Here is a 26,717-nt window from a genome sequence, read left to right as displayed (position 1 = left end):
TTGGGAGGCTGAGGTGGGAGGATAGCTTAAGCCCAGGAGTTCAAGATCAACCTGGGCAACATAGTGATACCCTGTCTTTATAGAAAATACAAAAATTTGCCAGGTGTAGTGGCACACACCTTTATCCCAGCTACTCTGGAGGCGAGGCAGGAGGGCAGGGCTTCAGTGAGCTGCACTCCAGCCTGGACAACAGAGTGAGACCCTGTCTCAAAAAAAAAAAAGAATTTATTCGAGTATATTTTGAACACATAATTCTGTAACCCCCTTAGTGGGATATATTATAAGGACAAAAAAATTCAGAGAAATTTTGAACTTTTCTTATCAGAAATCTCTGCTGACTTCATGATAAGAAGTTAGCTGGAACTCCTGCGTACAGTAAATACCAGGCCAACAGAATTCTTCCTGAACTAGTCTGTTTAGATTCAGTTTCAGAATGTTAATAACCTTATTCACAATAAGTTACCATGAAATATTCATGGCATGTAGTTCTGTGAAGAATTTTGTACTACCCACTAGGTGGCAATGCTATCTAATGTAATTAAAGCAGATCTTTAATTTGAAAGACTCATTCATCTAACAACCTATATTGATCTTTCTCACCTACTGAGCCAACTAGACTTTCATTAATGTCTACATAATATTCTTCGGAATTTTAATGAAAAAGAAAAAAATGATACCATTTCCCCACACAGAAATATATTAAATCAAACTCAGAATCACTGGATTGGTAGGGACCTCCAGAAATCAGCCAGTCCTTTTGTCCACCTCCAAACAGAATAACCCTCCTACTCTATAATTTTTTGCCTGGGAAAGTTGACATTTCTCAAAGTTCTATTCCAACATTTAGCATAAAGTCATGTGGTTCATTCAATCATTCTTCATAAAGCAAGCAATTTCTGAGCAATTACCATTTGCCAGGTAGGGAACTAGGTATTGGGGGTATGCTGGTGCCACAGACACAGTCCTGCTGCCCTCAAAAAGCTTATTGTTGATTGCCCTGGCCATTGGCCCTCTTGGGAAAATGGAAACATTGGTGCGGGTCCTAGTGGCATGGTTTGTTCTACTCTTCTCAGCTCAACCAGAGGAGAAATCCTTTAACAAAGGGAGGCCCAGTGGGGAAGAACAGAAAAGTATGTTTAATTGTTATTAGAAGACAATGTGAGAAATGCAAGAGAGTAGGTAAAACATATGAAGGACTCGGGAGAAGGAAGTCTTAGGAGTAGGTAGAAAAGTTTCCCAGACGAAGTGACATCTAAACTGACACGTGAAGGATAAGTAGGCGCTAGACAGGCAGGGTCCAGATGAAATGGGAGGAGAGAGGGAGGGCTATGCAGGTTGCAAAAGTTGGAGGGAGAAGGATAGCATCCTATTTGCCTCTGTATCCCCAGTGCTCAGCACCACGTCTGGCACACAACAGACTTACGTTAAACAGAATGAACTAATTCTGACCCTTACTCTGCTGCTATCACAGTGTGACCCTGGAAAGATTGCTCCACTTCTTGGATCCTTGCTGTCCTCACTCTGAAGGTGAAGGAGATCACTCCGGGAGACTGTGGAGAAGGAGGTAAGAGGGCTCAGGACAATCCTGAGGACCACTGATACTTAAAAGACAGGCAGAGAAAAAAGAGGTAGCAAGGGAGACTGCAAAGCAGGATCCCGAGAGGCAATAGAAACCAGTAGAGTGTGGCATCTTGCATGTGAGGATTTTAAGAAATAAGCAGGCCAGGCACAGTGGCTAAGGCCTGTAATCCCAGCACTTTGGGAGGTCGAAGCAGGCAGAAAACTTGAGGCCAGGAGGTGGAGACCAGCCTGGCCAACATGGCGAAACCCTGTCTCTACTAAAAATACAAAAATTAACCGGGCGTGGTGACACGCACCTGTAGTCCCAGCTACGCAGGGGGCTGAGGCACAAGAATCACTTGAACCAGGGAGGCGAAGGTTGCAGTGAGCCAAGATCATACCACTGCACTCCACTTGGGTGACAGAGCAAGACTCTGTCTCAAAAAAAAAAAAAAAAAAAAATCAACTGTTAGAAGCAACAGTAAATATGGAAAAAAGTCAATTACTTTATTAACAAGAAGTTGCTGTTGGACTTTGTAAGAGAAAGTCAGTGATATGGGTTCAAGGATCACATTGCAGTGGATTGCAGATATAGTAGCGAGTGAACCTATAGAGTCAGCAAATACAGAAACCCCTTTAAAGAAATCTGGCAGTGAAGCAAAAGTCAAGAGAGGAAAACATTTAAACATGCTTGAGCATGTTTAATTGTTGCTGGAAAGGAGCCACGAGATAGGGAAAGGTTGAAGGTGGTGAGGGAGAGGCAGATAAGGCTGTGGAACAAGTGTGGCATTTGAAAAGGCAGGAGAGCACGGGAGTAAAAACAGGTGGGCTGGAGGAAGAATACCCAGAGGTGTGCTGAGCTTATTAGACATCCACCCAGGGGATAATTTTTAACACACAGACCCCCATTCTATGACAAAATTATCTTCAGAAATAATCATGAAGAAAATAATAAAATTCCAGAAAGTAAATGCAGAAAGTGACATTTTTCTGTTTTTGAACTCTATACATATAATTATGTGAGTAAAAAAATTGTTTAATAGAAAACCACAAGCTGGGCACGGTGGTGTGTGCCTGTCGTCCCAGCTACTCAGGAGTCTGAGGCGGAAGGATCCCTTAAGCCCAGGAGTTTGAGGCTGTAGTGAACTATGATCATGCCACTATACTCCAGTGTGACAGAGGAAGACCCTATTTTAAAAAAAATAAAATTGCAATAAAAAAGAAAATAACAATGCGTTAATACTTTTGTGTTACAGGAAAAAGATAAAATTTAGGGAATAATACTAAATCATACTACTGATATAGACATGTTCATGAGTCATTAGGTTTTTTTTGTCTGTTTTGTTTGTTTGTTTGTTTTGTTTTTGAGATGGAGTTTTGCTCTTGTTGCCAACGGCGTGATCTCGGCTCACCGCAACCTCTGCCTCCCGGGTTCAAGTGATTCTCCTGCCTCAGCCTCCCAAGTAGCTGGGATTACAGGCATGTACCACCACGCCCGGCTAATTTTGTATTTTTAGTAGAGATGGGGTTTCTCCATGTTGGTCAGGCTGGTCTCAAACCCCAGACCTCAGGTGATCCACCTGCTTCGGCCTCCCAAAGTGCTGGGATTACAGGTGTGAGCCACCGATCCTGGCCCGAGTCATTAGTTTTAAACAACAATAACAAATGTTACTATTAACAACTTTATTCAAACTCAGTAAAATATTTCAAGTATGAACTAAAATTTTTACTTTCCAAACAAAATATCACAACTCTCAGTCCACACTCTTTGTTTTAAGTTTTAAGCATGATATATATCCCAAGTGGTTACATACAAAACGACAGAATTGAAATAACTCAAGTTCTCTTTCTCCACCTTTACAGTCTCTGTGCTTTCATTGTTTATTTTGAATCTGGTGCATAAAAGCAGAAGTAGGCCAGGCAAGGTGGCTCATGACTGTAATCCCAGAACTTTGGGAGGCCAGGGCAGGGGGATCACCTAATGTCAGGAGTTTGACAGCAGCCTGGCCAACATGGTGAAACCCCATCTCTACTAAAAACACAAAACTTAGCCAGGTGTGGTGGCAGGCACCTGTAATCCCAGCTACTCAGGAGGTTGAGGCAGGAGAATCACTTGAACCTGGGGGGTGGAGGAGGTTGCAGTGAGCTGGGATCACACTACTGCACTCCAGCCTGGGCGACAGAATGAGACTCTTATCTCAAAAAAAAAAAAAAAAGCAGAAATATAGTACCTCAGGGAGCAGATACAGAAACTTCATCCAGTGTGCACTAAAATGATTCCATTAGAAACTTACTCTCCAAACTAATTGTGAGGCTGAGGCTGGGTTTATTGGAGCCAACTATATAACAGAGTTCTCTGAATTACCTTCCATGTAGAATGCAATGTTTATTAAAGGTAGAATAATAAAAATGTGCCAATTTCAAGCTAACACATTGATTTAATCCATTTATGTAGGTACAAAAGAATACCTGAGGCTGGGTAATTTACAAAGAAGAGAGGTTTATTTGGCTAACAGTTCTGCAGGCTGCACGGGAAGCATGGTGCCAGCACCCGCTTCTGGTGAGGGCCTCAGGCTGCTTCCATTCATGGGGAAGGTGGAGGTGAAGCTGAGATCTGCTGTGTAGAGATCATATGGTGAGAGAGGAAGTGAGAAAGAGAAGGGTAGGGGAGAGGAGAAGGTGCTGGGCTCTTTTTCCCAGCCAGTTCTTGATGGAACTATAGAATAAGAACTCACCCTCGACCCCACCCAATTAATCTGCTCATGAGAGATCTATTCTAATGATCCAAGCATCTCCCAGTAGGCCCCACTTCCAACACTGGGGACCGAATTTCAACATGAGATTTGAAGCAGTCAAACATCCAAACCATAGCACACATATGTGAAGATAGTAACTGCCGCAATTGTGCAGAATTGACCAGCAAAAGACTATTTTCAGGCAGTAGTGATGGCAATGGCTGCTGTCATCACGTCGGTGCAGCAGGGAGGCACGGGGTGGTGGGGGCTGCAGACTCCATGCAACTGGTGGGAGCCCCACCCTCCTGGGCGGGGCTACAGCTACCCAACTGTGGCTGTGGATGGGAGCCTCCCTGTGCTCTGGGAGGGGGCCAGGAGCAGGCAGGATCTGCCCTCCTGGGTGCAACTGCAGCCGCCCAACCTGTGGCTGCAGACCTGGGCCTCCCACTTCACAGAGCCAGCAGGAGTCGGGGAAAAGCAGAAACCCCGACCCTTCCTAATTGGTGGGGCAGGAGCTTTGCCGGTGCAGCTGTGGCTGCCCTCCCAGGCTCAGGACGTGGACATCTGTGCAGCCTGCACCCTCGGGAGCCTGGGATGTTCCCTCCCCCGAACCCCGCTCCCTTGGGGGGCATGGGATACCCCCCTTGGCCCTGCCCCATCCCTGCAGGCTCGGGGGTGTCTGCTCTCGCTACCTGGCCTCTCTGCTCCTGATGCCAGCTCTGATCTCCTAGCGGGGTTGGGGCCCAGCCCCAGGGCCATGAATGGCAGCAGCAGCCAGATAAATTCCTCGACGAAAGGGGGCAGGTCCCCAGTAAGGCCCCACCTTCAGGCCAGGGAAGGCCTGAAGGCTAGGGGCCAGGTTGCCAGTCCCGCGCACCAGAATGGGGACGTGCGGTGCCTTTTTCGGGGCTGCCCATGGCTGCCCATGGGCCAATAGGCATGCACTTCCTCCCCTCTGAGGTCCGTAAAGCCCTGGACTTAGCCGGAGCAAAGCAGAGGACGACCAGAGAACAAAGAGGACAGACAGAAGACGGGACAACGCGCTGTGCAGATAAGTATTCTCTCTGCTGGTAGCTGGAGACGACGGGACGACCAGCTCCAGAGAGGGTAACTCGCTTTTCTGAGAGCTTCCGGCAGAGAGGAGTACTCTCCCTGCTGCGAGCTTAGGTGAACTGCAGAAATGGAGCTATTCTCTCCAGGGCCTCCTCCCTGCAGACCCCAGAACACTACACGGGATGACCTGCCTACAGAGAAGAGCTACCCACTCCCACTCCTCTCAGCCGTTCTAACACTAAATGATAAGTGTTTTGTCTGCGTACCACGGCCACAGATGTTTCTGGCCGGAAAAATCAACTTCCCAGAGATCCTGTAACGGTATCTCATCTGCCATGCTTTAGTACGGCAACCAGTGCTTTTTATGATGGTTTTATTATGGTGATACTTAAGAGCAGATGAACCAGTTTTGTTTTAAAATCTCAACGGACATCACATATCTAATTGCCTGCACCTGCAGCAGACTGCACCAACCCCTCTTCCCCACGGTAGGCCACTCGAGCTTCAGTTGTGGCAGAAGGAAATAGCCTAAAGGAAGGTAGCAGGGGCAAACTTGGCCCGGTGGTAGGAGTAAGGTCAACCATCAGGAATGAGGGGAAACTGGTACTAGGTCAGGACTGCAGCTGAGCGTGCATTTTTTTAGGGCCCTCACAGACTGCAAGAAAGATGCATGTGGGGTTATATTGCAAGGATGCATAGGGCCCAGAAATGGGATAGACCCCCTCAGCAGATGACCAGTCACTCTGTGCCCTTGTACTTCTAAACTTGAGGTTAACGAGAGACCTCAGAAAATTGAATAACCCTAGTTTTGGAGAGCTACCCTTAGGAGATCCCATGAGCTTTTTTTTTTTTTTTTTTAAGACAGAGTCTCACTCTGTCACCCAGGCTGGAGCGCAGTGGCGTGATCTCCGCTCACTGCAAGCCCCGCCTCTGGGTTCATGTCATTCTCCTGCCTCAGCCTCCCGAGTAGCTGGGACTACAGGTGCCCGCCACCACGCCCGGCTAATTTTTTTTTGTATTTTTAGTAGAGATGGGGTTTCGCCATGTTAGCCAGGATGGTCTTGATCTCCTGACCTCGTGATCCGCCCGCCTCGGCCTCCCAAAGTGCAGGGATTATAGGCGTGAGCCACCGCACCTGGCCCCCATGAGCATTTTTACTCACTAAAACAGAGTCTGACGGGAGGGGTCAGCCAATATTCACTGCAACAAGCATCCCTATTGCGTCCAGTTCCCCGTGGACCTCTCTGAGTGGGAGGAACTCACTTTGAGCTGGGCTGCCTTGACTCCTGACTGGGGCAGCCAGGTTGGCTTATAGCAAGTGGCGCAAACCACAAACGTTTCACCTAGAAAGCTTAGTAGTCAGGACTATAGGCTTGCCAAGAACGGAGAGTGCAACGGAGTGCTCCTAAACTTGGTAGAAATGGCTGATGTGGAGAGAGAGAGAAAGAACCAGTAACTATGGGATTAAGGGACCAGGAAGTGTTGAAGACCACAACTAAAGAAAAACTTTAGACAAAACAGATGTAACAGTTTACTTGAGCAAAGAACAATCTGCACAGTGGGCAACCCTTAGAACCAGAAGTTCAGATAATTCAGTTCTGCAACCTGGGTAGTATTTATAGAAAAAGGCTGAAGAGGCAGGGAGCAGTGGTTCACACCTGTAATCCCAGCAATCTGGGAGGCTGAGGTGGGCAGATCACTTCAGGCCAGGAGATGGAGACCAGCCTGGCCAACATGTGAAACCCCATCTCTACTAAAAATACAAAAATTAGCCAGACGTGGTGGTGCACACCTGTAATCCTAGCTACTACTCGGGAGGCTGAGGCAGGAGAATCCTTGAACCTGGGAAGTAGAGGTTGCAGTGAACCAAGATTGTGCCACTGCACTCCAGCCTGGGCAACAAAGTGAGACTGTCAAATAAATAAATAAATAAATAGCCAAAGAAAGCAGAAACAAAGAACAGAGACTGGTTGTTTCACAGTTACTTTCCTTATAAAGGTTAAAGCAGAAGGGACTACCTTGTCATGCTGGCTAAAACTGGCCTATTTGGGGATTTGAACTTCCTGATTTCTTGGAAGGTCAAGCAAACAACTTGATTTTGTCTTGGTGGCGTGGAATTATTTTTATTTTTTATTTTTGAGACAGAGTCTCACTCTGTTGCTCAGGCTAGAGGGCAGTGATGCGATCTCCACTCACTACAGCCTCGGCTTCCAGAACTCAAGGGATCCTCCCATCTCAGCCCCCCAAGTAGCTGGAACAGCAGGTGTGTACCATCATGGCTGGGTGATTTTTAAATTTTTTTTTGAGTTGGAGTCTCCCTATGTAGCCCCTGCTGGTCTCAAACTCCTGGGCTCAAGCGACCCTCCCACCTTTGCCTCCCAAAGTGCTGGGATTACAGGCCTGAGCTACGGCGCCTGGCCAAGGTGGCCTGGAATTTTAGCATAAGTAACTCCATTTTGGTTTGATCTGATGAGGCCTAGTGAAGGAGCTCAGTCTAAATCGATGGGCTCCTATAAATTTAATTTAACAACCGCAAGTTTCTTTATAGCTTAGAGTAATTTTTTTCTACTTTGACTTCCGTGGGAAGGGAAGGGAAATTGTTACTGCTGTCTAAATCAGGAGGTGGCAAACTTCTTTTTGTAGAAATTCAGACTGTAAACATTTTAGACTTTCTGAATCGCATACTCTTTGTTCATTCATTTGTTACAAGCCTTAAAAATACATAAAAAGCATTCCTAGCTCCCAGGCAGGCCTGTTTTTGGCTTGAAGATGGTATTTTGCTAAACTTTACTCTAGATAATACATCCATTAGAGATAGTAAAGTTTCTTTTCTTTTTTTTTTTTTTTTTTTTTTTGTTGAGATGGAGTTTCACTCACTCCAGCCCAGACTGGAGTGCTGTGGCTGGATCTCAGTTCACTGCAACCCTCCAGGGTTCAAGCGATTCTCCTACCTCAGCCTCCTGAGCAGCTGGGATTATAGGCACATGCCATGACACTGGGCTAATTTTTGTATTTTTAGTAGAGACAGGGTTTTGCCATGTTGGCCAGGCTGGTCTCAAACTCATGACCTCAAGTGATCTGCCACCTCAGCCTCCCAAGGTACTGGGATTGTAAGTGTGAGCCACTGCATCTGGCCGAGTAAAGTTACTCTCTACCATTCCAAGAAAGGCTATTTTCTTGAGAAAGACTGGATAAATAATTTAGAAATTGGTTTGTGAATCATTTTCCTCTTACCTGAATGAAGAGGAAGTGCTAGTGGCAAGCTAGGTGTAGCTATGTAGACTTCTGAAAATAACTAACATACCTTCAGAAGAAGGGAGAATTAGGGGAAGTTACATGATTTCTTACTTGTGTTATACATTTGCTCAATGCATTTTTCTTTTGGGAATTTATGAGTTAGATATGAAGTATACCTTTGGCAAACAGATTTTAAAAATTCAATGAAAAGAAGCAAAATCTATCCCATGATTTAAGACTCCAAAAGTGTTTAAGAAAATTAGAAAACAAGCTCTAGTTTAAATTTTGAAAAATCCCAATGTGAGTACAAAGTTTTCTTAGGAGTTCAGAAATGTAAAAGATTTATGCAAAAGATGAAAGAAAGAGTATCTTTCCCAAAACCTATGTGAACAGTGTTCGAAAAGGTAAAACCAAGAACAAACTGAAACTTAAATCCTCCTCCTTAAAAGGAAGTGTTTTTTTAGAAGTAATGGTGGGATTGAGTGCAGTTAATTATCAGGATTGGGTTAGGACTGGCTGCATAATTTTTGGAACCCAGTGCAAAATGAAAATTTGAATCCCCTTGTTAAACAAAAAGTATTGATAATCAAGATGGCGACGGCAGAGCATTGTATGGAGCCTTCTCAGCAAGAGCTCAGTTCACATGCTCGTGAAGAAGGTGTAAACCAAAAACAAATTCCAAGGCCCCCAACCATCTGAATGGACTTCCTCCTAAGCCAGGGCACTCTAAAATTCAACCTGAAAGACTGGTTCAGGCCATGACAGGAAGTGAGGGTTAGACATGCCTCATTATTATACCTCTCTATCATTAATATCAACACAGACCTTAAGTCTGATAAGAAACATTTAGAATGTATTCTCTCTGAAGCCTGCTACCTGGAGGCTTCATCTGCCTGATAAAACTTTTGGTTTCCACCACTGCCTCCGAAATGTACCATGTTCCTGGACAGAACCAATGTACAGGTCAAATGTATTTGACTGATGTCTCACACCTCCCTGAAATGTATAAAACCAAGCTGTGCCCTGACCACCTTGGGCACATGTTCTCAGGACCTCCTGAGGAAAGACTGTGTCACAGGACATAATCACTCATATTTGGCTCAGAATAAATCTCTTCAAATACTAAAAATACAAAATTTGGGCCGGGCGCGGTGGCTCAAGCCTGTAATCCCAGCACTTTGGGAGGCCGAGACGGGTGGATCACGAGGTCAGGAGATCGAGACCATCCTGGTCTACACGGTGAAACCCCGTCTCTACTAAAAATACAAAAAAACTAGCCGGGCGAGGTGGCAGGCGCCTGTAGTCCCAGCTACTCGGGAGGCTGAGGCAGGAGAATGGCGTAAACCCGGGAGGCGGAGCTTGCAGTGAGCTGAGATCTGGCCACTGCACTCCAGTCCCGGCGACAGAGCAAGACTCCACCTCAAAAAAAAAAAAAAAAAAAAAATACAAAATTTAGCTGGGCATGGTGGCGGGTGCTTATAATCCAAGCCACTCAGGAGGCTGAGGCAGGAGAATCGCTTAAACCCAGGAGGTGGAAGTTGCAGTGAGCCAAGATGGAGCCACTGTACTCCAGCCTGGGTGACAGAGCGAGACTCCCATCGTCTCAAAAAAAAAAAAAAAAAAAAGAGTATATAAGAGTATCAAATAACAATGCAGATGTTTGAAAAATGAATTTAAGTGTCTAGAACTAGACAAAAACACAGCCCTACACCAGAGGCATTTGAACCACAGCAACTCCATCTTGAATAGGGGCTGGGTAAAATAAGGCTGAGACCTACTGGACTTCATTCCAGGTTAGGCACTCTAAGTCATAGGATGAGATAGGAGGACAGCACAAGATACAGGTCACAAAGACCTTGCTGATAAAACAATATGTGATAAAGAAGCGGGCTAAAAGTCACCAAAACCAAGATGGCGATGAGAGTGACCTCTGGTGGTCCTCATGACTCATTATAAGCTAATTATAATGCATTAGCATGCTAAAAGACACACCCACCAGCGCCATAACAGTTCACAAATGCCATGGCAAAGTGAAGAAGTTACTCTATATGGTCTAAAAAGGGGAGGAGCCCCCAGCTCTGGGAATTGCCCCCCCTTTCCTGGAAAACTCACTCCTTGTTTAGCATATAATCAAGAAATACTAAAAGTATAATTAGTCGAGCAGCCCACACTGTTGCTCTCTCTATGGAGTAGCCATTCTTTTATTCCTTTACTTAACAAACTTGCTTTCACTATACTGTGTTGACTTGCCCCAAATTCTTTCTCACATGAGGTCTAAGAACCCTCTCTTGGGGTCTGGATCAGGGACCCCTTTCTGGTATATGTGCTCTGGGTTGCCATAATTATTCTGAGAAGTTATAGGACACATAAAGAGAAACCAAAAGACTGAGGGGGAAAAACTCAAAAAAAAATTTTTTTGAGATGGAGTTTTACTGTGTGGCCCAAGCTGGAGTACAGTGGCATGATCTCAGCTTACTACAACCTCCACCTCCCAGGTTCAAATGATTCTCCTGCCTCAGCCTCCCAAGTAGCTGGGACTACAGGCATGCACCACCACACCCAGCTAATTTTTGTATGTTTAATACAGATGGGTTTTCACTATGTTGGCCTGGATGGTCTCGATCTCTTGACCTCGTGATCTGCCCACCTTGGCCTCCCAAAGTGCTGGGATTACAGGCGTAAGCCACTGCTCCCAGCCCTCAAAAAGTTTTAAAAAGAGGAAAAAGTGTAATCAAAATTGGAATTAGTAAACTTGGAATTGACTGCTGGTAAATTGTGAACAAACACCACTGTACTGGCACTTTGCAAGAACTTATGTAAGATGAGATGATAATAGAAGCCACCCTATGTGTTCTGTGAGCAAACCCTTTCAATTGAGACTCTTTAAAAAAAAAAAAAAAGTTGGGGTGGTGGGGAGGCACAGTTATGGTGGTAAATCAATGAGTAACAGAAATAATTCCAGCAAAATGATGAGCAAAACTTATCATATTGTCCCTGGAGACAAGATGAAGAAATGTGATAGGTGACTCAGCAGTTTGAACAATCCAAGCAGGGTGAATGAATTAATACATCAGGGACAACTTGACCAAGAGTCTCTGTGACATCTCACAAAGCTCTGCCTCATCACTGTCCTGTTTGGCAACATTATCAGTAATTTATATGCTGGCACAGAGGCATGCTTATCAGGTTTAAAGATTACCCAAAACTAGGAGGGATAGCTAACATAATGGCTTCACTAAAGAGTCACAATTACCTCCACAGGCTGGCATCTCAGTCTCAAATGTCAACAGGTTGACATTTTGACTAGAATAAATGTAAAGGATATTTTTAGATTAAAACAAGATTTTTTGTTTTTTGTTTTTACCAAAACCAGAAGGGTAGTGACCAGGCTTGGTTGCAACTCATAAAACAAACAAAAACCGTAAAGTTTCTTTTTGAAATGACGATGAAGTATAGGATCGAAAAAATTATGGTTTTGATTGATTATGCGTTAAAACCAACTCTACAATGCAGCTGTTGAAAAAGTTAATACTGCTTTGGACAAATCATTAAAAGCAATAGTAGTCATTTATTGAGAGGGAATTATGAACACTGGCTCTGGAGCTAGACTGGCTGGGTGACACTGGACAAATTCTTTCATCTCTTTGTGACCACATTCCTCCATTTTTAAAATTGGGGAGATATGGTTTGGCTGTGTCCCCACCCAAATCTCATCTTGAATTCCCATGTCTCATGGGAGGGACCCAGTGGGAGGTGATTGAATCATGGAGGCAGGTCTTTCCTGTGCTGTTCTCGTGATAGTGAATGGGTCTCACAAGATCTGACAGTGTTATAAGGGGGTGTTTCCCTGCACAAGCTCTCTTTTCTTGCCTGCCACCATGTGAGACATGGTTTTCACCTTCCGCTATGATTATGAGGCCTCCCCAGCCATGTAGAACTGTGAGTCCTACAAACCTCTTTCTTTTGTAAATTGCCCATTCTCGGGTGTGTCTTTATCAGCAGCATGAAAACAGACCAATACAGGGTGGTAAGAATAACACCTACTTAATAGGGTTCTTTGAATAACTCAATGAGATAATACATATAAAAATTTAGAACAGTGCTCAATAAATGTTAGCTATTATTGTTCTGTTCCAGACACTTCATACACATTTGCATGTGTATGTGTGTGGCTTTTTATTTAGTTACAGTATTCATTGCAAAGTAATACACATATTAAAACAATACTAAAAGATATACACTGAAAAATTGTCCCTTGTCAGTCCTTCTACTGAGAGATTAAATTAAAATGCACCTTTCATTTTTATATACAAATGGGTACACAGACTGCACAATGCTCTGCACATTTCCTCTCTACATGTTGTGTATCTTGGAGATATTTCCCTATCAGTATATGTAGATCTATTCCATTCTTTGGTTTTGTTTTGTTTCCCTCTGGAGACATAGGGTTTCACTATGTTGTCCAGGTTGGTCTCCAATTCCTGGGCACAGGTGATCCTCCTGCCTCAGCCTTCCAAGTAGCTGGGACTACAGGTGTATACCACCACACCCGGCCTATTCCTTTTTTTTGTTTTGTTTTTTGAGACGGAGTATTGCTCTGTCACCCAGGCTGGAGTACAGTGGCACGATCTTGGCTCACTGCAAGCTCTGCCTCCCGGGTTCACACCATTCTTCTGCCTCAGCCTCCCGAGTAGCTGTGACTACAGGCACCCACTACCATGCCCGGCTAATTTTTTTTTTTTTTTTTAGTAGAGATGGAGTTTCACTGTGTTAGCCAGGATAGTCTCAATCTCCTGACCTCGTGATCCGCCTGCCTCAGCCTCCCAAAGTGCTGGGATTATAGGCATGAGCCACCACACCCGGCTCCTTTTTTTTTTTTTTTTATACTTTGAGTTCTAGGGTACATGTGCACAACGTGCAGGCTTGTTACATATGTATAGTGTGCTGCACCCATTAACTTGTCATTTACATTAGGTATATCTCCTAATGCTATCCCTCCTCCCTCCCCCTACCCTTTTTTTTTAAGTTGCATAGTATTCCACTGTGTAGATGTGCCATAATTTATTTACCAGATCCCCAAACCACAGTTATTTAAGTTCGTATTCAGTCTTTTTTTTCCCACAAACAATGCTGCTATGCACTTCCTTGTAGCTCAGATACTGGAGTCAGATTGTCTGGGTTTAAATACCTGTGCTGTCACTTATTAACTGTGAGCATGGGTAAATGTCTGAGCTTTACCAACCTTGACTTCCTAAAGTGTGACATAGGGATAATAATAGTGCCAAACTCATAAGGTTCTTGTAAGGATCAAATGGAGAGTACCTTGCTTGATGCTCCTACATAGTAAACTCTCAATGAATATAAAATACTTCCATTTTTAACTTTCCAACTTTACATACATTTGAGTTTGTAGGTTGAATTCTTAGAATTGCAGATTCAAGGGTGTTCGTTTAAAACTGGCAGATAATATTAAATTGTCCTTTGTGCTGGATCATGTTTTCCTCTCTAGACACACACTCTACCTGTCCTGACCCTGCTGTGTACTCCAGGAGGCTATAAACCTCTAGCAGCCACTGTCCGTTCAGGACTTCTGTGAGAGATGGGAGGGCAGAAGGAAGGAGCCCCAGGCCTTTGTTTGGCACTGGCTATATTCCCTTACCAGAAGCCAGCTTCCATTAAGCAGCTCCTCCCCAGTGGCTACTAAGTCCACAATGTTCCTTTTTAAAAAAAAATATTTATCTTTAATAAGACAGGGTCTCTCTCAGTTGTCCAGGCTGGAGTGCAGTGGTGCAATCACAGCTCACTGTAGCCTTGACCTCCTGGGCTCAAGTGATCCTTCTGCCTCAGCCTCCAGAGTATTTGGGACCACAGGCGTCTCCCACTACATCCAGCTAAATTTTTAAAATATTATTTGTGGAGACAGAGTCTCCCTGTTTCCCAGGCTGGTCTCAAACTCCTGGACTCAAGCAATCCTCTTCTTTGGGCGGCCGAAGTATTGGGATTACAGGCATGAGCCACTGAACCTAGTCCCCACCATGTTTCAAGAAAAGCTCTCTCCCTTTGCCCTGTCAGTCAGATCGGGTAGAAACTATTTCCTGCAGTTGCTTGTCCGTGGATCTTTCACCAGCCCTTGCAAGTTCCCCTAACCCTGAGCACATCTCTATAAATAATTCTTTTGCTAAACTTCCTTCAGTTACTGTTTCAACATGCCATCTGACTGGCACACTATCCAATTCACACTCTCACTGATTCACTATAAGAATATTTGTTTTCCCACACTCTTGCTGATATCGGCATGTCAAATATTTTTTGGTATTTAGATTTTATAATAAAAGATTTTATACAAAAGACTCCTTTAATTTTTTTTTCTGGGCACCAGTGCCATTATTTATCTTTTATCACTGGTAGTGTTTCATTTTAAACTTCAGTTTCTTCAAGGCCTTTGCATAAATATAGATACTTATTATTTCCTCAATATTGTATTAGTTCAATTAAAAATATCAGAAAATTCAACCAAAATAATATGAAGAACTATTGTAGACATTAAAAACTTTACCCCAGGCCAGGCTCGGTGGCTCACGCCTATAATCCCAGCACTTTGGAAGGCTGAGGTGGCCAGATCATGAGGTCAGGAGATTGGGACCATCCTGGCTAACACGGTGAAACCCCATCTCTACTAAAAATACAAAAAATTAGCAGGGTGCAGTGGCGGGCGCCTGTAGTCCCAGGGAGGCTGAGGCAGGAGAATGGCGTGAACCCAAGAAGCAGAGTTTGCAGTGAGCCGAGATCGCGCCCCTGTACTCCAGCCTGGGCAATAGAGCCAGACTCCATCTCAAAAAAAAAAAAAACTTTACCCCAATAAAATTTTTTAGGTATGATGATGACTTGTGGCAGTGTTTTTATCCTCTAATATCGTTACAAGTAAAATGATATGATCTATTAGATTTACTTCAAAATTCTCCAGAAAAATAGACAATAGAGTGTGGGGAATACATGGAAGAAGACTGGGAAAGTGTAGGTAATTGTTGAAAGTAGGTGATGGATATGGGTGAATCATTATATCCACTCTTTCCCATTCTGTACCCATTCATTATCTCCATTCTTCTGTGCTAAAAGTCCCAAAATAGGCCGGGCACGGTGGCTCAAGCCTGTAATCCCAGCACTTTGGGAGGCCGAGACGGGCGGATCACGAGGTCAGGAGATCGAGACCATCCTGGCTAACACGGTGAAACCCCATCTCTACTAAAAAATACAAAAAAACTAGCCGGGCGAGGTGGCGGGCGCCTGTAGTCCCAGCTACTCCGGAGGCTGAGGCAGGAGAATGGTGTAAACCCGGGAGACGGAGCTTGTAGTGAGCTGAGATCCGGCCACTGCACTCCAGCCTGGGCGACAGAGCGAGACTCCGTCTCAAAAAAAAAAAAAGTCCCCAAATAAGAAATAAACCAACAAACAAAACCAGTAGCAACAATAAACAAAGAAATAAAAAGACAACTGAAAATCCAAGTTGAGGAGAAGTATAGCCAGTGAGATTCCCAGGTGAGGCAGTTGCTCCGACACTGCCCAGCCAGGATCAAGGTGACCATCACCTTCAGCAACCACAGGAAGCCGCAGCTCTCCAAGTTCCACCAGCTCTACAGTGAAGACACACAGCAGCAAATCATCAGGGAGACTTTCCACTTGGTGTCTAAGAGAGATGAAAACGTTTGTAAATTTCTAAAGGAGGATTATTAATTGGAGGATATGACAACAAACTGATTTCTAGACCTCACATAATATCATATTTTGTCTTCTGTGTGGGTTCTTCAGAAAATGAACTTGGTATTTTAGATCTAATTTGAGTATTTGTGGAAACATTAGGCAAGTGTTTTTGAAAATGTCTGTGAACTAGATTTCATTTTCCATGTGGCTCACATTATTCTTGTAGAAATGATATTGGGGGAATGGTATTAGAGACTGTATTAGTCTGTTTTCACACTGCTATAAAGACATACCTGAGACTGGGTAATTTATAAAGAAAAGACATTGAATTGACTCACAGTTTCATATGGCTGAGGAGGCCTTCGGAAACTTACAATCATGATGGAAGGGGAAGCAGGCACGTCTTACATGGTGGCAGGAGAGAGCTAAGAGCAAAGGGGGAAGAGATCCTTATAAAACCACCAGACCTCATGAGAACTCACTCACTATCATGAAAACAGCATGGGGGAACCTCCCCCATGATCCAATCACCTCCTTCCCTTGACATGTGGGGATTACAGGTCCCTCCCTTGACCTGTGAGGATTACAATTTGAGATGAAATTTGGGTGGGGACACAGAGTCAAACCAGATCAGAGACCAACAAGAATAGATTGTTACACAAATCAATGTGCAAAATAAGTTGAAAAAAACAGAGGCTGGCTTTGCAGGAACCTAGCAGCCCATGCTGTATCAGCTGTATAGAATATAAATCTTCCCAAGATTCCAAGAAACATTAACACTGGTGACATCAGTATAAAAGTGCCAAACCTGCCCTCTTTTAGACAAAAAATTTAAAAGACTATTTTCAGTAAAAACCAGGGGAAAAGGTCATCCATCCAAGTTTACCTTGTAGTTGTTTACCAAAAATAAAGGACAGTCTTAACTTTTGCTCTTGGATTTAAGTCAAGGTACTGTACAGAAGTTGTATAAAATCAGTATGTGAAGTTCAATGTACCTTTTCTTGTTCAGTGATTTTTAAAGAAATCAAATAGTTCCAGTGTGATTTGTTTTCTTTTCTAAACTTCGTTTCTATACCCACCAAAAGCATTCCCTATATATTGGCTACTATGATATTTTGAAAAGTGTTTGTGATATTTCTTTATGTATCGCCCAAAACATTGGTATTTTGTATTGATTACAAGTGCAGCATTCATTAATTCTTTCTGCTATTTGTCACAATTGTCACTTAAAGAACCAAGTGTATATTGTGTGAAAATACTATGACTTTGTTCTTTTTTTTTTTTTTTGAAACAGAGTCTCACTCTGTCACTCAGGCTGGAGTGTCATGATGCAATCTCAGCTCACGGCAACCACTACCTCCTGAGTTCAAGAGATTCTCATGCCTCAGCCTCCCAGATAGAGGGACCTGTAATCCCCCCATGTCAAGGGAAGGAGGTGATTGGATCATGGGGGAGGTTCCCCCATGCTGTTCTCATGATAGTGAGTGAGTTCTCATGAGATCTGATGGTTTTATAACCAGAATTACAGGCATGCACCATCACGCCCAGCTAATTTTTGTATTTTTGTAGAGACAAGGTTTCATCAAGTTGGCCAGGCTGGTCTCGAACTCCTGACCTCAAGTGATCTGCCTACCTGGACCTCCTAAATTGCTAGGATTACAGGCATGAGCCACCACACCTGGCCATGACCTTTTTTCTTAGTTTAAATAAACTCCAATAAAAAAATTCAAGTTAAACAATTTTTATGGGTCTATAATACAATATTATCTGGAGTTCATTAGGTTAGGTATGGCTGTGAACGTTTAATCATAACTTTTCAGTTGCAATTTTATGTTCACATTGTATTTGGATATCTCTCAATATTTTTAAAAGAAAATTAACCATATATGGCAGGTCCACAGATTTGTCACATCCCCTTTGTTTTGAAAGTTTTCAAATATATATGAAAATGGAAAGAATATTATTATGAAAGCCTATATACTCTCTGCCTAGATTTAAAAACTGTCATCATCTTGACACATTTGTTCAATACTCTGTATATCGTTTTTTAAAAACTAAACCATTTGAAAGTCATTATGACACTTTTGCTTCTTCTAGTTCCTCTCCCTCCTCCTGAGTTTTCAGTTTTGTTTTCCGACTTCCTATACGTGGGTTCCTTTTTCTAACAACCTTACATAGCCTTCTTACAAAAGGAGGAAAGTTCTCCTAACTTTATGTTCATCTCCAGCTACCACCATCTGTCTCTTTCTTTCTTACAGCCCACTTTCTCAAAGGAGAGTCCACACTGCTGTTTCCACTTCCGCCCTCTCAGTGGGTCTCACTGGACTGTGCTGTGCCCTCCACACTTCACTTCGGCACCATCTGGGGCCTCACGACTGGGAAACTCAACAGAGGCCAGGCTCCTCTTTTTGGCATATTTCATACTGTTGAGCTCCATCTTGAAATCTGTTCCTCCTGCCAGGGCATCTTTCACTTCTGACTCACCTGCTTTTCCAGCTGTCCCTGCTCAGGACCCTTCGTCAACTCTCCTTTCTGTTTGCCTCTTGAATCTGGGCATTCTAAATGGCCCCATCTCCATCCTTAGTCTCAAATCAAGAGCTAAACCATTTTGTCCCTTATTACTGGAATTTCATACATCTGTAAGAAGATGGAGAGAAACTCTTTATGTGAGAGAACCCATGAGGATGTCTGCTTCATGAACTGCTTCCTTTTGATCCTCCAGTTATGGGTCTTCCGGCTTTTGCAGTTTTAATAAAATCATACCCAGAGGCCATTCAGAGGAAGCAATGTAGGTAAAAGGCAAAAATGATCTTGCTTGTTAGTGACCTGGAGAAAATATTTGATGGAGAAAGAAGCAGAATATTGTCTTTCTTTTTTTTTTTTTTTTCTTTTTTTGAGACAGAGTCTCGCTCTGTTGCCAGGCTGGAGTGCAATAGTGCAATCTTGACTCACAGCAACCTCCACCTCCCAGGTTCAAGCGATTCTCCTGCCTCAGCCTCCCAAGTAGCTGGGATTACAGGCATGTGCCACCACGTGCAGCTAATTTTTGTATTTTTAGTAGAGACGGGGTTTCACCATGTTGGCCAGGGTGGTCTCAATCTCTTGACCTCGTGATTTGCCCACATCAGCCTCCCAAAGTGCTGGGATTACAGGCATGAGCCACTACGCCCAGCCTGTTGTCTTTCTTTATTATGAAGTTGTAGGATGTTATTTATCCATGATAAAGTCCTATCTCCCCCATTTCTACAGCTAATTTAAAGTTGACTATTAGAAACCCTATTCACAGGTCAAATACAGACACATTGATTTCTAGCCATAATGCTTCAAAGAGCTAATTAGTCTGCTTTGCTTGCTTGAAAGATCTGTATCTCATTTTTTAAGCATCGAAAGAGAGAAGCATATTCAACTCCTTGTAATACCCAAATGGCAGGTGAATGTTCCCTTCAGGGAACATGTTGCTATTGAGAAAACAACATCTGTATTAAGAATTAAGCCTGGGATGAGCATCTGTGGACTTTGAGACTAAGAGAGAAGAAGAATCAGTAGGCAATGGCTTTTGTTGTTGCTTCTTTTGTTTTTTTTTTTTTTAGACAGAGTCTTGCTCTGTTGCCTAGGCTGGAGTGCAGTGGTACGATCTCGGCTCACTGCAATCTCTGCCTCCATGGTTCAAGTGATTCTCCTACCTCAGCCTCCTGAGTAACTGGGATTACAGGCACACACCACACCACCATGCACAGCTTATTTTGTATTTTTAGTAGAGACGGGGTTTCTCCATGTTGGTCAGGCTGGTCTCGAACTCCTGACCTCAGGTGATCCACCTGCCTTGGCCTCCCAGAGAGCTGGGATTACAGGTGTGACCCACCGCACCTGGCCTATTGTTGTCTCTAAATGGAGTAAGAAAATTGGATACTTAAATCAATAAAATGCAGAAAATTAATTAGCTTGTCAGATGAACATTCATAAGCTTTTTCTTTCCTTCCTTCCTTCCTCCCTCCCTCCTTTCTTTGTCTTTTCTTTCCTTTCTTTCTTTTTTTGAGACAGGATCTCACTCTGTCACCCACGTTGGAGTGTTGTAGTGACACAATCATGGAGTCTTGAACTCCCAGCCTTTAACTGCAGACTTGAACTCCCAGGCTCAAGCAATTCTCCCACCTCAGCATCTGGAGTAGCTGGGACTACAGATGTGTGCTCCCATACATGGTTAATTTAAAAAAAAAAACACTTATTGTAGACATGGGGGTCTTGCTATGTTGTCCAGGCTGCTTTTGAACTTCTGGCCTCAAGTAATACTCACGCTTCAGCCTCCCAAAGTGCTGATATTACAGATGTGAGCCACTGAGCCTGGCCACATAACCTACTCTTAATCTAATTTAGTTTAGATACTAAACTAATTACTGATCCTTTATGCCTGCTTTATCATAAAATGGCTCCCAGTTGTAACAACTTATGCTGATTTTATTATCAAAAGTCTAGTACAGATGAAATATAAATGAAGTCTAGAGTTAGGTAATAGTATCGTGTCAATGTTAGGTTTCTTATTTTGGCAGCTGTACCATAGGAATGTAAAAATGTTAACATAGGGGACACTGAGCGAGGGTTATATGGAAACTCTATAATATTTTTGCAACTTTTCTGTAAATGTAAAATTGTTCTAAAATAAAAAGTTTAGGCTGGGCGCGGTGGCTCAAGCCTGTAATCCCAGCACTTTGGGAGGCCGAGACGGGCGGATCACGAGGTCAGGAGATCGAGACCATCCTGGCTAACACGGTGAAACCCCGTCTCTACTAAAAAATACAAAAAACTAGCCGGGCGAGGTGGCGGGCGCCTGTAGTCCCAGCTACTCGGGAGGCTGAGGCAGGAGAATGGCGTGAACCCGGGAGGCGGAGCTTGCAGTGAGCTGAGATCCGGCCACTGCACTCCAGCCTGGGCGACAGAGCGAGACTCCGTCTCAAAAAAAAAAAAAAGAAAAAGAAAAAAGTTTAAGAAAACAAGCCTAGCATGTGGCAATGATTATAACAATGGATGTCTGGATAATGACCTGCTCAGTGTTCTCCAGATGGTTACTATAGTCATTAAAGTTATACATAATAAAAAGCATAATGCCAATTTTGGCACATTCCAAGTAAAATCGGTGCTTTAAAAATCAGCTCAGGTTATCCATTTAAACTAACAAACAACTGATAAAGCACAATCAGACCAAGAACAGTTCTCTAATATTTTGTAGAATATATGGAAGTCCTGTCTTTCTTGAGGCTACAATAAATTGGATGAGACCAGTTGACTAAGAGAAAACAATCTTCTGCCAGTTTCTTTTGCATTTCTGGCTTATTTGGAAAGAAAGACAAAGAAGCTGAGTGGATCAGATGCTCATGTGTTCCTTCTTTTTTCATTCTGGTACCTGGATATGCCTGAGTTGGGGTAAATGGTAAGATCCCCAAATCCATGAGTCAGGGCTTGTTTAACAAATAATTTGGAGTCAGGTTTGGTGGTTCATGCCTGTAATCCCAACACTTTGGGAGGCTGAGGCAGGTGGATCACCTGAGGTCAGGAAAGAGTTTGAAACCAGTCTGGTCAATATAGCGAGAACCCCATCTCTACAAAAGAAAAAAATTAGCCAGGCATAGTGGTGCATGCCAAGCCTATAGTCCTAGCTACTCGGGATTTGAGCAATACCCGCGTAGCTAGGACTTGCAAGAGGATTGCCTGAGCCCAGGAGGTCAAGGCTGCAGTGAGCTTAGATCATACTACTATGCTTCAGCCTGGGCAACAGAACGAGCCCTGTCTCAAAAAACAAACAAATAAACAAACAAAAAACACCCAAATATTTTTGTAGAGCTCATTAAGGATCTTATATCTTCTCTGTAAACAAACAAACAAACAAACTAAAGAATCTCTGTCCATTATGATTCTCATTGATCTTACCTCAACTTTTAACATTTAGTTTTATAGACCAGTCATTGGCAAACAATGACCCACAGGCCAAATCTGCCTCATCTTCTTTTTCATTACAGCCTGGGAGTTAATGTTTTTGGGCCAGGCGCAGTGGCTCATGCCTGTAGTCCCAGCACTTCGGGAGGCCGAGGCAGGTGGATCACTTGAGGTCAGGAGTTCAAGCAGCCTGGCCAACATGGTGAAACTCCATCTCTACTACTAAAAATACAAAAATTAGCTGGGTGTGGTTGTGAGTGCCTGTAGTCCCAGCTACTTTGGAGGCTGAGGCAGGAGAATTGCTTGAACCTGGGAGGCGGAGGTTGCAGTGAACCGAGATGGAGTCACTGAACTCCAGCCTGGGCTACAGAGCAAGACACAACCAAGCTCACTTGTTCACGCGTTGTCTATGACTGCTTTCCTGACACAATGGCAGAACTGAGTAGTAGTGACAGAGACTACAGGGCCTGCAAAGTCTTAATGTAATTACTATCTGACCCTTTACCGAAAAAGTTGGCCAATTCTGTAACAGACAACTTCCCACACACACACAGATCTCCCTCTTGGTTTTCAGAGCAACATTCTCATCTGGCTTTCTACTTTCTCAACTGTCACTCTGAGATTTAAGCAATGATATGACAGGGGTTGTGTGGTGAGGACTAGACGAGGAGTGTGACTAATCAGGAGGCTGGTGAACACTACTAGAAAGATAAGACGTCGAGTAGCAGAAGAGCTAATTAATATGCAATTAAAGAGGTAAGGCAGGTCCCATAAGACATGGGAGAAGGGAAGTTCCATTTTAAGAAGTGAGCTGAGGAATAGGAGACATGAGGCCTGTGTGGTCTAGGCAGACAGTCTAGAAGGTCGGCGTTTGCGGCAACTGCATGAACAAGTAGGGTGAAACCAAAGCTGCAGTCTAATCTTAGGGCAAAAGTGATTTCCCCATTTTATACTGCCCTCTGGAATTGGACAGCCTTAGGTCCAAATCTACTTATGACATTCAGAAGGAAATAAAAAACCTGAGGTAACTCCACCTTCTCCACAGATTTAACTCCTGCGATGAATGCTGAAGAAAAGCTACGTATCTCTCCCCTACTAGATTTTCCTCAAAATTCAGTTCCACATAGTACAGATTACTTTCTTTATTGATTTATTTAGAGATAGATCTTGTTATGTTGCCCAAGCTGGACTCAAACTCCTGGGCTCAAATGATCCTCTTGCCTCAACCTCCTGAGTAGCTGGGACTCTGTGCCAGCACACCTGGAGCTGATATTTTTACTTTTATATCTCATCAAAATAACCTTGGGTTAGAAGCTTGTCCTTCCTTCATGACCAGGCCATATGTTTGGTTCCATTATCAAAGTGAAAGCCATCTCCTTTCCAATCTCCTAAGAAAGAAAATCTCCCTTATATGTCAGTAAAAGTACCAAGCACCAATTCTTTCTAATTCTCACCTATTATAAAGAAAGTGTAAAACGAACAATAGTGGGGAGAGAAAAGGTGATGAAGAGAGGGAGGTAGTTTAAGCTGTGCTGATTAAATCATTTTAATAGCCAGGGATGAAAACAGATCATCTAAAGATGATAAATCAAGTACTTGGCAAAAACCACAATTACTTTTGCACCAACCTAATAAAATAAGTATATTTAAAAATGCGAAGATAAAGGTCAGGCATGGTGGTTCATGCCTATAATCCCAGCACTTTGGGAGGCCTAAGTGGGTGGATCACTTGAGGCCAGGAGTTCAAGACCAGCCTGGCCAACATAGTGAAACTGTGTCTCTACTGAAAAAAGAAAAAGAAAAAGAAAAAAAAATGCAAAGATAAATAGAAGAGCAGAAAAAGGGAAGTGGTAGCGTGCTAATTTCATCAGTGTTCACAGTACGGAGTCAACTGGTTCTGTTTGAAGAAAGAGGATTAAGTGTATTATATAAACTTGTAGTTATAAGGTAACCACTAGAACAAAAATTTATTTCCCTATAAACTATTAGGAAACACACACACACAAACACAAAGAAAATACAATCCAGTAGAGAAATGTTCAAAAAATAACAACAACAAAACTCAGAAAACATCATACAAAATTTGATACAGAATTAAGACCAAACTTATATGTATATGGGCTAAATTCACTGTGAATAGCCCATATACATATAAGTTTGGTCTTAATTCTGTATCAAATTTTATCTAAACGTTATGAATTCTGTATCTAAATTCAACTGTGACAGATACTGCTGCTTACTCAGTAGCCATTTCCCTGCTCCTTCCCCACTGCCTTATTTTGTCTGGGGAATGTACCCAGCCCTGGAAGATGAGTCATTATTGGCTAAGCCAGTCATAGCCATTCTGTGTCCCTTTGTCAGCCTTCCTTACATCTAAGAGTAGCCAGTTATATGGCAAAGAGATTTGAGGGGAAGTCTACTACAGGGCTACTGGGAAAGGTAATCTTTCCCCTGATAAGAGTAGCCCCAGGAGGATAAAGACTTTTACCCTGACTACCCTATTTTCTGCCTTTGAACTGTGATGTTGGGAGCTGTGGCAGCCATTTTGAATTTACGAATTAACAAGAATAAGGACTGGCAGGGCAGAAGGAAGGAGCCTGAGATCTGCTGACACTGTTGAGCTCCTGAATGAATGCCAGCTACCAAGTTGCAGCATGACTCATATCTTTACTTCCAACTTTCATTTCTTTCTTCAGGCTTATATTACAAAGAGGTCATGACTAATCTCACTTAACAAAGTATTCCTGTCAAAGCTTTTAGCCATTTGCCTTTGCAGACAGTTTAGGTATTTCACTTGGAGCAGGGAATAGTTGATTTTGTGCTATAAGTCTTCCTAGCAGTGACTTTTCCTGGCTTCAGATGATATCAATGACCTTAATTTTCAGCTTGTGGTATAGAATTCCTGAACTCTGGAAACAGCAATGCAATAACAGAAAATGATTCGGGAAAGAGCTTCTTTAAGGTCACATACATGGATTTCGTAAACAGCCCAGATTGTCTTTAGTTCTTTGTTATTTCTTCTGTTTTACAGATGCTTGAGCTTTTATTAGTGATTAGGTATTACTATTGCTTGGTATCTTTTAGTGAGTTCTCACGAAATTCTTATGAATTTTTACTCGTATGAAATTCATAATCTTACCTATGGGTTTTCTTTCTCTCCTCAAGCTTTCCTTCCATTCCCTTACCTCACATTCAATGAATTTCTTGTGTATGCCACTACCAAGTCTCGAGCTCCTACAATCATTCTAATTTCTACTTCTGTATATTGCTACGCCATCTCTCCACCTTGCCTCCTACCTCTTTGGGAGTCTTATCCCCTTCCTTTCTAAAATAAATTCATCTGCGGTGTTCCCAACCATCCTAGGCAAACCTTTAAAGGACTTCACTTCTACTTGGTCTTCCTTCATTCTCCCACTTCGTTGGTTCCTTCCCCATTTACCTTCAGCGCTACAACAGGTCTCTGTGGATAGTCATGCCCAGCCCCCAGCACACTGTTTCTCTGGGCTACCTAAGCTCTTAAATGGATGGTAAATGCCTTGGGGTTGCATTTGTTCTCTATCCATACTCTCATCTACTGCATACTTGGCAATGTGGTTTCCATCCTCCCAGCAACACTGAAACCGTTTTCTGAAAGGTCAACAAAGACCTCTTTTTAGTTAAATCCATTATTTGTTTCTGGTTTTTCTTTCTCTGTACCTCTCTACAGCATTAAAAAGAAAAAAAAGAAAAAGATTTCTCCTACCTCTAATGCCCAGTTTCCTTGGCTTCCATTCTATTTGTTAGCAGTTCCTTCCCTTTTTATTGCCTTTTATTTCTCTTGCCATTCCTTTGCTACATATTCCCTTGCTCCCTATTCTCTCTATCCTTTCACTCCAGAGTCACATTATCCTCCCTATAGCCATTACCTCTGTGGTTAAAAAGGCCTGTTCTGTTTTCTTTTTTTTTTTTTTTTTTGAGATGGAGTCTTGCTGTGTCGCCCAGGCTGGAGTGCAGTGACTCTGTCTCAGCTCACTGCAACCTCCGCCTCCTGGGTTCAAGCAATTCTCCTGCCTCAGCCTCCCGAATAGCTGGGATTACAGGCATGCACCACCACACCTGGCTAATTTTTGTATTTTTAGTACAGATGGGGTTTCACCATGTTGGCCAGGTGGTTTTGAACTCCTGGCTGCAGGTGATCTGCCCTCCTTGGACTTCCAAAGTGCTGAGATTACAGGCGTGAGCCACCATATTTCACTGGTGCTGCAATTTTAAATTTTATTTTATGTATGTATGTATCTATTTATTTTAATTTTTTATTTTTTGAGACAGAGTCTCTTGCTGTGGACCAGGCTGGAGGGCAGTGGTCAGATCTCGCCTCACTGCAACCTCTGCCTTCCAGGCTCAAATGATCCTCCCACTTCAGCCTCCCAAGTAGCTGAGATTACAGGTGTGTACCATCACACCAAGCTAATTTTTTTGTATTTTTAGTAGCGATGGGGTTTTGCTATGTTGGCCAAGCTAGTCTTG

The 26,717-nt window shown here is 43.1% G+C and overlaps 1 pseudogene; it reads left to right on the top strand.

Annotated features, from left to right (window-relative positions):
• The first annotated feature begins 9,176 nt into the window (after nucleotides 1–9,176).
• Nucleotides 9,177–17,118, top strand: LOC117088491 (annotated as a pseudogene).
• The last annotated feature ends 9,599 nt before the right edge of the window (nucleotides 17,119–26,717 follow it).

This window comes from Trachypithecus francoisi, unplaced genomic scaffold (assembly GCF_009764315.1).
Source record: "Trachypithecus francoisi isolate TF-2019V2 unplaced genomic scaffold, Tfra_2.0 Lachesis_group10, whole genome shotgun sequence".
Taxonomy (NCBI): Eukaryota; Metazoa; Chordata; class Mammalia; order Primates; family Cercopithecidae; genus Trachypithecus; species Trachypithecus francoisi.
The sequence above is the reverse complement of the archived record's forward strand: the minus strand, read 5'-3'. Positions and strand labels throughout refer to the sequence as shown.